Here is a 13148-nt window from a genome sequence, read left to right as displayed (position 1 = left end):
ACACACTGTAATCCATTTATACAGACAGTTAATACATGGGCAAGGGGTTAAGGGTTTAATTTAAAGCAAATTAGATTGGCTAAAATAAATCAGCTTCACGTTTCTGACAAATACATAAGCAGAGTTCTCACTGTTCTCACATTTAACTTCTTAGAATATGACATTTCTCCAGAATACATATATTACATAAATATATTTATTTGTCTATTTCGTGATTTGCAAATATCAACTTTGCATATATTGTATGAGTGGTTTTAATGCTAATAACTGTTAGTGAGACAGCATAATGCCATTAGGGGATAATTGCAGGTCTCGGAGGTGCTAAGGACACTGCTGGCAATAACTCTCACAGAGAGGGAATTTGCCTTTTATTAAAAACTGCTTTGGTGACTGGGAGTAAATTCATTTTCTGACTCTATTAGCTCAGCAGAGAGGGAATAAACTACTAAGGAGGTACCATAAACGGCCTCAGGCAAATGTGCTTGTGCATTCTGTATATGAGCGTCTTGTTTTATTTTATTTTTTATCAGGACTTATAAACAAGAGACTGATCAGTGTCTTCAGCGGTGGCTTTGGGTTCACTGCACTTCCACTTTTTAAAACCATAGATGCTCTGATTTTCTTTGAAGGCAAATTTATGGTGTAAAAACTGTCAGTGATGCATGTTATGTTCGTCCGAAATACTTTTTTTTTTTGTCATAATCATAATTAAGGAGTTTTAAAACACGAAAGCTTAACTTTCTTGACTGTCAACTATTAAATTAACTGCCAACTATGTTTTGATAACAGATTAATCAGTTGGAGATTTATTTAAAGAGTGGAAATTCCAATTCCAATTTAAGCTTCCTAAGCTTGAACATTTTCTGGTTCATTTCTTCCTTATAACAGTAAACTGAATATTTTGGGGGTTTTGGGCAAAACAAGACATTTGCTGATGTCGTCTTGGGGTTTAGGAAACAAAAAGCAACATTTTTCACCACTTTCTGATATATTATAGTCCAATCAACTGATTGATTAATCAAGAAAAAAACTAAAGATTAACTGACCATGAAAATAATCATTGCTTACAGTCCTAGTGCTGACCAGTAAATTGTATTTTCATCATCTTTGCAGTATGCAAATGCATAAAAACACGTCACAGAAGACAGCCTGATGTGCAGTGAATAAGAACAACCACTTCATTTACTTGCAACATGCATTTATGCTTAACATCCCATCCCTTAGAATAATTAGGTGAGGTTACCCAACGCGACGGTTGAGGATAAAGAGAAGAGCAAGGAAAATGCTCAGAGAAGTTTTCACCTGGTTTAGAAAGAAATATTTGGAAGGGAGCAGCAGGGGAAATAAACTTGAATTCTTGTGGCTATACAGTTTTATTTAAAATAAGGTTCTGTTCAGTTTGTAGTCGTGCAATTTATTTTTATTTCGTTATTTAGTGACATAACCTGTTGTGGTCTATGTTAGCAGTGCACCTATTAATCAGACAGGAACTGTTCGAGTAATCCTTTAAATATTTGCTTTTTTTTATCTCAGTACTGAACAATGTTATCGCAGATTTTCCTCTGACTGTGAAGGTTTAGTTTAGGACTTTCTTGTTTTAGTAGCTGTTACTTAACTTAACTATCTCGTCTTTTGTGTTGTTATACAGACCATATGTGCATATGGTGTGGCCCTTAGCAGTCATTTATCATGTGCGCATACACATCGAGTCATTTATATCGGGGGAAACAGGCAATCCTCGGCTCATCCTCTCCATCCTCCCATCCTGCTTGGATTTACAGCACAGAGCCCATTTCAGCCTCTGTGCAACCACTCATCTCCCACCACTTCACCCAGTTCTCTCCTTCTACCAGCCTGGTTCTCCTTATAGCCCAGAATAATCCCCCCCAAAAGCCTCTCCTCGGGTCTGCGTTTCCCTCCAACTCTCAGAGAAGTAGCACAATGGCAGCGTTGCAAGAAGTGAGCAGAAGAGATCAGTCAGTTTGACGAATGCGTACACATCTGTGGGAGATTTCCTCTGTAGATAAAATGAACACTTACTGGTTTTTAGTTTTTGTCTTTCCGTTTTCCTCCTGCTGCCATGCGTTAAATATGGATCTGAAGGTCTCTTTATCAAGGGTTTGAGAAAAACGACATGAGAAAGTTCACAAATATTAAAGTTAATGTCTTGTTTCAGTTTTTCTCGTGTGGAAAATGTGTTAAAGGTGCTGACACTGACACAGAAACTTACAGCAGATCACATTCACTGTCAGGTTCCAGCTAAATGCTAACAATCCGCAGGAAATGTAAACTAAAAGCGATGCCCACACCGGAGCACTTGTCAGGCTGGGTTTGCTTTGTCACAGCACCCAGTAAGAGTCACCCAAACATTTAACACAGACAGCACAGTGCAATCCTTATCTGTAGAAGTCAGCCGTGATACAGGAGCACGGCATCGAAACGCCTAATTTAACCTCATCAGCGTCTCTGTTCCCTTCACTGTGACGATGCTGCGGTGTGGAGACTGGAGGTGAATAATTTGTTGGTGAGGCGGTGACAATGGAGGTAGGAGCCTGCAGGGGTTTAGGGACCAGACTGTGTGGTCCTATCAGATTGCAGTATCGACCTGGAGTCTGGCTCGAGTTGTAAGTGAGCGCTCAGAATTAGAAAGACAGAAAAATCAGTCCGTATATGAGAGAAGGAACGAAATAAAAAGCGATACAAAATCTAAAAAATAACTGAAGACTATTCTTTATACTTGAGTGATCAAATCATAGGGCAAGATGATAATTTAAAACAATAAAATAAAAATTGACTTATTTATTGCAATAAAAAAATGGAGCAGCAGACTGTAGTGACCAGTTATATTTATAAAGCTGTTGGGTAACATGAGTCAGCAGTGCTCTATGGTAGTGACTCCAACAAATACTCAGATTACGGTTTTGTATTACTAGACGTAAATCATCACGAGTAAATCATCAGAAATACTTTTGCAATATGAAATAGAGCTGGATGTGTTTTCACTTTTGAAAATTTCCCAAGCTGGAGATGAATGAGACGGCTGAGTATTAATATTCAGAAGATAAATTAAAAAGACATTGACTTAGGTGGAAAGTTCCTATTCTGAAGTGAATAAAAATGCTGTTATATATGACTGAAACTAAAGCCTGAATGCAGTGAAAAATGTTGCAATTGCCATAATAAATTCCTCTGTACATTTGCTATGGGTCAATTATAATTCTGATGAAAGATGAGAAAAAAAATCTGAAAATCCCCTTAAAGATGGATTTCATTTCAAATCAATATTCTCACGTCTTAACTCAGAATATCAGAATATCCAACATATATTATACCTGACAGACAAACGACAGTGAAACATGATGTGCTCTAGATTTCTATGATTTTAATTAGGCCACTGGAAAAAAAATCCAAAGCTGTTTCTGTTTTCTGCTGTTTCACATTTACACAAACTTCTGAGATTTTAAACTTCCCTCAAAAGAGAAATATCCAAACTGATTCCTACTTCACAGATTTTTTTTCTGTGTTGAAGGGACAGGACTTTGCAGGGCGACTGCCTTCCATGTCGGGGGCCAATCAAGAACAGATGGAAGAGGTGATGACCCCCCTCGCAGGCGAGAGCAACAGTGCGACTGCCACTCAAAATCCCAGCGTGTGGATGTGTGCGAGCGTGGATTTGTGTGTCGGAGGACGACGGGGGGCTGTGTTATGGCTCTGAGGGTGCTACGGTAAACAGGGTCCCCCATACAAGTGAGTGACACTCCTCCTCCAACATCTGTTCCATGGAAAACACTTCTCTCTTCCTCACTCTTCCACTAACCATCTCCCTGCTTCTATCTCCTCCACACACACACACACACACACACACACACACAGAGTTAGATGATCTTTTCATTTTACAGTAAAGCCGAGAGGAATGGAGAAATTAGATTAGGGCCGAATAAGATACTCCATTTATGATGTGGCTCTTTGCAGGGTTCTCTGCATGGTTGACGGAGGAGGCTGCAGACGATGCCTTTACCCTTTTCTTCTCCTTCCTCCCTCACTGTCGCCCCTCCACCACCTCCACCTCCTCCACTCCTCGCTCAGCGATCGGGTTTCTCTCTGTCCATCAGTGGAGAGGCAGAGGAGAAGAAGGGGAGGAGGTGGGTTGTTCTGATCAATGGCAGGAAACCAGAGGATGGGAAGGGAAGACGTGAAACAGATAGGCCCCCATAACCTACCTACCTACCAGAATACCGCAATCACATCTCCCTCTCCATCTCCTCCTGTTCCTATCTGTAATTCGCACACACACACACAACACAGTCCAGACACCACACATACAAACACGCATCTGACCGCAAACATGCTGGAAAACACACACACACACACACACACACACACACACACACACACACACACACACACACACACACACACACACACACACACACACACACACACACACACACACACACACACACACACACACACACACACACACACACACACACACACACACACACACACACACACACACACAGCAGTACCTAAGCTTTGGCCTGACACACACACTGTTGCATACTGCCTACCTGCCCCTTATGGGACAACAACTAATAATAAACAGAATTAGAATATATTTTTCTCGCAGCTCTATGCAAATCTCAAACATATTGCTTTCTGTCTCCAGGGGGCCACACATTCCCACACATGAATACTTAGAGGGGCGACCGAGAGGGGCACACACACACACACACACACACACACACACCTCACCCAAGATATGTGTAATCAGGACGGACGGAGAGGGTGGCTGTCTCGTTTGAGTTTATTAATTTGTGGTATTTTTATTACCGTTTATCGCCAGCGTTTTACGGTGGACAACGCCGCCGCTGCTCGTTCCTCAGGGCAATGATTAGCTGAATGAGTATTTGCCGGTTATTTAAATCTATTCCTCTGGATCAAATTATGCAGTATTAGATCCTGGCAAAGTTATGAAACCAACACTGAAAACACAATGGAGGAAGACGGAGGTCTACATTCTATACTGTGCTAAACATGATCTGACTGCTTCATGTTTCAGGGATTTATTTGAAAATACTTTTTAGCAGAGTTGACCGTGATGCTGTGAGTGCATCCCCGTACGTATACGTGGGCAGATGATCTTTTTCGGTGCAGACTGCTGAGCTTTCTTGCCACTCCAGCTAACTCTTAACTCCTGTCAAAACACGGAGCTTTAAATTGAATTAAGACCGCATGCTGCAGTCCCTGCTGAGCCCCCCAACCAACGCCTTTAACGCCATACGCTGCTCTGGAACACACACACATGCATGCATTCACAGACATTTTATATGCAAATACATATGCACATACAGGAACACCAATATCAGATTTATACATATGTCTACATTAATGGCAACCAGTAAAAACTGGAGCATGATTTCAAAATCAGCTGGAACTACAGGGGTCACAACGAGAGAATATTTGAAGTAGGATGAGGCCAACTCAGCCTTGAAACTCTGTCACTGATAATTCACTGCAGCTGAAAAGGAGACAAAGATACAGTTTCAGTGTCTGTAATGCTGGCAGGAGGGTTTTTCTTTTTGTTTTGTTTTTTTGTTCAACTCCAATCGAAGGATTTTCCCTGGCCTGTTTGTGTGGTGAGTTAAAATAAAGCTGGTTGTGTGTGTGTGGTCAGATGCCTTTTATAGAAAAAAGGAGGATATTTAAAATACACACAGTATTCATATATAACATGTAAATGGTTTTACTGAATAATGTAATTTTCTTGTCATATTTTCATGTATTTTTTTGCCTCTGGTGTTGTATTTAGAAGTACAAGAAAAAAGTCTTGCTGCCAAGCTGAAGTCATTTTGTTTTGATTACAGGATAAACCTCCTTACAGACCGTTGCTAATACAAAAACAGCCTACAGTAAATGAAAAACACCAAAAAATGTGAGCCATGTGGCGTTCAAACACAGCAGAGATATTAGCCAATAATTCGGCCCCTCCTGAGCTGCTCTGTGTGTGTCTGTGCTTCGTCCACTGCACTTTAGTTCATGCAGCAAAACTGTCAACGTTCTGTTTTTTATCCAAAGATTGCTCTCCAATGGTGGCAATTCAAGTTGCTCTATTAGAAATCATGCTAAAGCAATATTGTCTAAGTGAGAGGCTCATTAATCATGAGGCTGACAAGAGCTCTGGACACTGTTGACGAGTAATGAGTGTGTTGCTAACCTTTAATACATTTGGGCTGCTGCTAGTCAGGTGGATAATTAGTACACTGATGATGGTACAAACGTATTCTGTACGCCATCAATTCTGGTGATTATGTGTCATTACTCAGCTGCAATAAAAGGCAGGAGTTTTGTTTCATTTTTTTACAGCTTACAGAACATTTGTCTGCTGCCACATGTTTGGAGCAGAGATTCAGAGGTTTGCAGGAGCAGCTAAAAAAATCTTACCTCATCACTGTGAGTGTGTGTTGATAAATGTGTGGATTCTTTATTTAATTTTGTAAGGACATTGAACAGGAAAACATTGATTAAATAACTTTATATTCAAATTATATTTTTAGAGAATAAAAAACAGTAATGTGAGAATAACATATCACTTAATGCTGCTTTTTGCTTCATGTTAGACACATTATTTATAAAGGTTTGTATCGGCTACATAAATTTATGAATGAGCCGTTCTGGTCTGGCTCCCGCAAATGAGACTTAAGTGGTGTGTGGGGCAGAACCTTTGCTTGGGGACTGAGCAAAAGGTTACTGCAGTGTGTGTGTGTGTGTGTGTTTTGTGTGTGTCTGTGTGTGTGTGCATAGTGAGTATTGAGCAAAGGCTACTGCAATGCAACCCAACACCGGCTCTTTGTCTGAGCACCACAGCCTGCTAACCAGAGTGCCTCACTCTTTTCCAAATTCAATTCTTTAATAGTGTATATGATTTAAGTTTCAAGTGACCATAGCCTGATAAAATTACACAAGCATCAATTATGTCATTATTAATAATTAAATGAATGTAATTTGTTTTCTTGTGTCACTATACAGTTTTAACGTTAACATTTTAACATGTTTCTTTGGACCAAAGGTTGAATAAGTGTATGTTTGCTCCTGCTTCAGTATTTCTTTAATATATGTAGCTCAAAGTAAATCCTGTGTTAATGTAAAGCAGAGCTTAAGAATGTATTTTATCACTAACAATAAAATTCACAGGTTTAATGAGCTATACAGAGGTCACCAATTTTCCCCAGAGACAAAGAAACAACAGGATGTAAAGGTTAAGACCAGGAAACTTCTCACCTGTTTTATACTGTTTTGACTTTTTTTTTTTTTTTAAACACACCTGTTGTGTGTAAGGGAAACAATAAAAAAGATATAAAATTTATAATTATAGGGAAGTTTTCATGAGGTGAAACGCAGACACTAAAAGAAGTGAAATACTGATAGTATAGCTTTTAATTTTCCCACACTGCAGCCAGGTTCGTGTTACCACATCTAGCATAAAATATTGGGTGTGTGAGGCCGCTGCTGTGTGCCTTTGTGTATATGCACATGTGTTTCCATCCCTTCAGAGACATGATAATTGTTTGTTGTGATATTGTAATGAAGCCCTCAGGCCCTCTTAAGCTAATCAGCCTCTCCCTCTCTCTTTGCAGATAGATCAGTTGTCAGGGCCGTGGGCAGGACGGCGCACTGAAGCACGGCGTCTGCCTTTTGGCCTTCGCCTTGCGTGACACACATACTCTGCCATTCCTGCCTAACACATTAGCATGCAGCCTGCCCATCAATCAGCCAGTCAGCTCTCCCATTCCGTCCTCCAGCTGTTGTTTCTTGTCGCGCTCGAGGTGATGATACATGAGCAACATTTTAAGGTAATACAGCTCAGCTTTGCTGCCAATGTTGATGCCAACGGTATGAGAAGGGATTTAAACGAATGATATACATGTCAGTTTAAGTAAAGTTGTGACTCTGAATGTGTACTTAAGCTTCATTCAGACCTGATTTGTTTTTAAATAAATGTATACCATTCTTTGTGAGAATAGAAGTTTCCTTTATTAAGCTGATAATTTTTTATGTTGCCAATCTCCATTTCTAGTGAATGTACACCTCAGCTCTCCTGCACTTCTGTGTGTAAAACCAAACATTATAAATCTAAGTAAAACATGAATTTTGTCAATGCAGATTTACACACTAGACTGCAGTTTTAATGATGTGAAAGAAAAGACCTGAAAATACATGAAAAGCTACAATAAATACACTTTTTCAGAAAAAAAATAAATTTTAAATGATCATTTAACCTTGCATTGAATATAATAATAAAATAATGGGAAAAGATACTTGAATATCTATTATTAAATTTATCATTCTCTCTTTTAAACTAAATTGCAGCTTTTCTCTTCTCTGTGTTCGACAACAGGAAAGTAATAGAAATCCTCAGTTAAACCTGGGGTAGGTAAAAATCTGGAAAAGGGATGCAAAGGGATGCAAAAGCCAGAATTGAAAATAAATTGCAACACTTTCCTCTCACCAGATTCACTTCAAACATGTAAAGACAAACAAGCTAAAAGTCAGCTTAATTTGAGGCTTCACAAGGGATTCAAACCCTGCTCTGCCGAGTCCACCATCTAACCTAGTGCTTCACCATTTCCTACTCAGTTTTATTGATCTTTATACTATCTAACCTGCTCCAGGTGAAAAGACTTGTGACTGGCTAAAACCTCCGATCACAAGCTAAATATTCTAAAGCCTTAAAGTACAGACTACTGAATACTGCCCCCTCTAGCTTCTAAAAAAAATACATGCAGTTTTGTACATGTGTGATGAAATTGAACACTTTGTGGGTGTGAACAGCTGCATACCAATGACTTTTTCAGGAAGACTTGTTACACACCGTGGACACTCAACCATTTACTTTGCGTTATCTTCAGGAAGAAACTTCCTGTCCAGGATGCTGCAGGCATCGCTGGCATATTTTACATACTTACTACATTTGCGTGTCTCCAAGACACCCTGAGTGGTACATAATGGATGCATTCACATATCTACTATGGGCTGTGTGCTTGTTCATACAGACACAAATACAAAATCACACGCAAAAACACAAAGACCTAAACATACAAGAATGAAAGCAAAGACACAGAAGCAAAAGACCTAAAAAAGTCTAAAAATAAATGTAAAATTATGAAATAAAAGCCCATTTTCCCGGCATGGATCGATACTGAGATACAAAGTAAATTGTTGAGGACAGGTCAGGGCTGTATGGATTTCGCCGGCGGCTTACGGAGCTTACAAAACAGATTACTCTCCAGAGAATGAAGTGAAAGTTAAACAAAAACAACACTGGTGTAAATGAACTGTGAGTGAGGATCTGGGTCTGAGGCATGCAGTGTGTGTGTGTGTGTGTGTGTGTGTGTGTGTGTGTGTGTGTGTGTGTGTGTGTGTGTGTGTGTGTGTGTGTGTGTGTGTAGCGCCTGTTTGAACATGATGATGACCATGATGAAAGTGATGATGATTGGTTAATTGCGGGCAGCTTGCAGTTGCCATGTAGAGCTTATTCTCTCTCTCGCTCTCTGTTTAGTGTGTGTGTGTTGTTCACAAGTTGTAGTGTGAAGGGAGTGGCCTGTGGTGGCTGTGAGAGGCATGTAATATGTTTAAATAGAGCAAAGTAGTGTTTGGAGAATTGGTAATTACTTACATCCCTCTCTGACCATAGGGACACTGTCCAGATCCCCTTCTAACTCTCTCATACACTGATCCACACATACACCAAAACACGTACACACCAGCAGGAAATGCAGTCAAACACACAAATACAATCTGCCAATCAACAATCATCAACAGAAGGCGACGTAAGAAGCTCACAAAGCAGATTAGCAGTAAAGTTGGTAGTTATAATGTAAAATGCCACCAACTTGTAATTACAAATGGAACTAAAATAGTAAATGAAATGATTTCTTTGTGCAAAACAAGCAATTTCTTTGGGGTTTTCAGCGCTGATCACCAAAGGTCACCAAAGACGATCCCTGGCTGGCTGCAGCAAAACCTAAAACTCCTCTCACCTTAATATACGTTACTGTAGCTCTTTGTGTGGAAGAACGGCAATAAATTACATTTAAATAGCTAAAGTTTTCTGACTTTAACATAACTTTTACAATAGGAAAACATTTGCTCAAAGTCCAGAGTATTTAACAACAGCTTTGCTCATAATCCAGCTCTTGGCGACAGAAGGCAAAATGAGAAGATGTGTTATGAGTTATTATGTTATTTAACCACTATTCTTATAGTTCTGAGTCACATCCACAGCATCTTTAAGTCTACGCCTGACTTTGCTACTGTATTAATATCGATAATGATCCACCGCAGAGGGAAGCAATGTCAAAAATCCAGAGACATGTAAAGACTGTTGTGGTGGTTTCTTGTCACATTGCAGCAAAATGTGCAATTGATATGTTAGTGATATGTTTTGTCTGAGCTATTTTTGTGGTGGAACCCAAATTACCTGGAAAACAAACAGAGCTTTGTGGTTAACATTGGCACAGGTGTATTTTAACCTAAAGCATGGTCTTTCCCTAAACGTAACCAAGTCGTTTTAGTGTCCAAACTTTACCAAAACTAAAGCAAAAGCAAACGGTGACTGAAAGTGCCAGAACATAGCAACTGAAGTGGTCGAAAAGTATCAGCTACTAAAATGCAAAGCACAAAAAAAAGGTCCTACACTTGAGTTGAACTCCAGTCTACTGGGTGAAAGTCCTGTATTTGGTCAGTCCCTCCAACCTTCTAATGCAGAATTTGCTGCTCGTAATGTGGATGCAGGGCAATTGAGAATTGACTAAAAACTGTTTCAGGGCAGTTTTGCTCGTCCCAACTACAGGAGAAAAAAGTAGTTCCACCAGGGTAGTGACCTTTAATCAACCCTAAAAAAACTGCTGCATAACGCTCAGTGCTGATTGGTTAAACTCAGCAAAAACAACGAGCACCATTTTTTAAAGCCAGCAACTGTAGCACTCTTCTCCTCTCAAGCATCGCTATCAACAACATAATATTTGACGTGCCAGCTAACACAACAAACAGTAACACAGCAACAAACTTGGTTCACTACACTGGTTCTGCTGTTTTGATGCACTCAGAAATGACATTGCAGTTTAAGCTGCTGCAGAATTATCACAGATACTTTGCAAGTCCTGTGGATCTTAACCATAATGGAAATTAAGAGCAGATTAGGTGGCTGTTCCTGTAAAAGTTCACCCAAATAAATTCACCTCTCATCATGGTGATTCCAATAATTCTGCCGCAAGATTTTGCTTTAATGAGCGCTAAAGTTAACAGGCCTTTTGCTGTGTCCAAATCTGTTTTTTTAATCACATATCTGGACACAGTGCACTTCTTAGAACACCTCTTTTTTTTTTTTTTTTTTTACTTAACCTTTATTTAACCAGGTCGGTGCCGTTGAGATACAATGACCTCTTTTTCAAGGGAAGCCTGGCCGAGACAGCAGCCGGAGAAACATTAAAATTGCAACAATTAAAAACAGACAACACCAACTCACACAACAAAATGAATAAAATGCAACAGGATTAAGAATTTACATTCAAACAACAAGTGTGATAAGTAGCTACTGCAAGATCTTTCATATGGTTTTTAAAAGTTCCACTGGTGATGAGGTGCTTTAAAGTCAATGTGTTCTGCAGTGAGTTCCAGGCAGCAGGTGCAGAGTACTTAAATCAGTGTTTCCCACATTCAGAAAGAACCTTTGGCACGTTTAATAAGTACAAATCATTGGAAGATATACCATAATTGCTGTAGGTTTTAGAAATGTAGTCACATAGAGAATGTGGAAGTGCCACTATTATTGTGTATGAATGCTATTGTATGGCTTAAATAAATAAATCCATATCCTGCTGGAATAAAATATTGCATACTTTTCTTGGAAGTCCAAAATGCACTCAAGTAAATAAACAAAAATAATCATTATTTGATGAATAATTAATTTGTGAATAATTGTGAAGCTTTTCATGTGTCTTGAGTTGAGAAAACCGAAATAAAGTCTTGACAATTTTAGCGACATGTATTGATGTATAAATATAATGTAAATGTAAGAGAAATGAACTAAAAGTGCCTGTGTGTGCGGGCTTGTAGATGTGTGTGAGTGTGATTTGGGTAAGAAGGTCACAGGTGGCGCCAAACTAGATTCCGGATGGAGTTTAACTTGAGTTTCCACTGTCTGTCTTTTACCAGGTCTGCACTTAGTCCAAGTGAGACATCAAGATGTGACCGCAACACCACATTCTGCGTGCGAGGACATTTTTCACACTCATAATATTGACTCTGATAATGTTTTCAACGCCGCGCGGCAACATCAGATCAGATGAACAGCACTCGGCGCAGACCAAACACTGCATGAGTGAAGGACAGAACAAATGATGTTGCTCTTACCTTTCTAACCTCTGAATCAATAAAAGACGCTCTTTCACTTTTTCCTGAGTTGAAAAAGCCCGTGTGTGCCGCTCGCTCATCGAGTCGCACACACTTACTGTGCTCTAAGAGGCCTATCATTCTGAGTGTTTCAAGGAAATGGACATGAAAATATACAGAATTGGCTGTAATTATATGTGAAGGTTTATTTAAGTTTGAGGGTAGCGTGAAGAAAAAAAGACAGGCAGACAGAAATCCAGATGAGGGTCCTGTATGGCTGTTGAGCTGAGTGGGTTTAGCCTGTGTGAGAGTGTGTGTTTTTCACATTGTGGCTTGATGATGTTGTCTGGGCCAATCTAGCGGAGTGAATGGTTTGAATTTACTAGCCCGCGACAGTCAAATTGTCCTAATCACTAAGTAAATAGATACTTCCCCAAGCTATCAGGGCACACACGCTGACAAAACTGCCTGCGAGGAGGGGTGAGGAAAAAAGAGAGAGAGAAAACTTTCACTGTTAATTGTTGTTTTCCTTCTTATTCCAACCTAAAAACACCCGGTGTAATTATTCATAAGTGCCACTTTGATTCGGGCAAATTTGTTTGAAAGAGGCTTAAGGTGTTTCACTTGAGTTATTCTCATACAGAGTTTGGGTTATGCACGAAGGGTCTTTCGCTCGCAGCGTTTTCACTTAAATTGAAGCTGAGAGCCGGGGTTTGGATAGAATTACACACCTTGTGCCCTTTTCTGAATGACTT

The 13148-nt window shown here is 39.6% G+C and overlaps 1 long non-coding RNA gene across 4 annotated transcripts in view; it reads left to right on the top strand.

Moving 5' to 3' along the window:
• The window catches only part of LOC129350826 (uncharacterized), a 55689-nt gene extending 43233 nt beyond the window's left edge, over positions 1–12456 (top strand). For 2 of the 4 annotated variants that reach the window (XR_008604357.1, XR_008604356.1), the window contains 2 exons: positions 3530–3747; positions 7638–12160. This is a non-coding gene — a long non-coding RNA (uncharacterized LOC129350826). Of the gene's footprint in view, positions 1–3529; positions 3748–3972; positions 4143–7637; positions 12161–12216 lie in introns of those variants that run through there. The other 2 variants (XR_008604358.1, XR_008604359.1) reach the window with 2 other exon arrangements.
• Positions 12457–13148: the final 692 nt, after the last annotated feature.

The sequence above is a fragment of the Amphiprion ocellaris genome, chromosome 16, assembly GCF_022539595.1.
Source record: "Amphiprion ocellaris isolate individual 3 ecotype Okinawa chromosome 16, ASM2253959v1, whole genome shotgun sequence".
NCBI classification, from domain to species: Eukaryota; Metazoa; Chordata; class Actinopteri; family Pomacentridae; genus Amphiprion; species Amphiprion ocellaris.
This window is presented reverse-complemented; position numbering and strand designations above follow the sequence as displayed.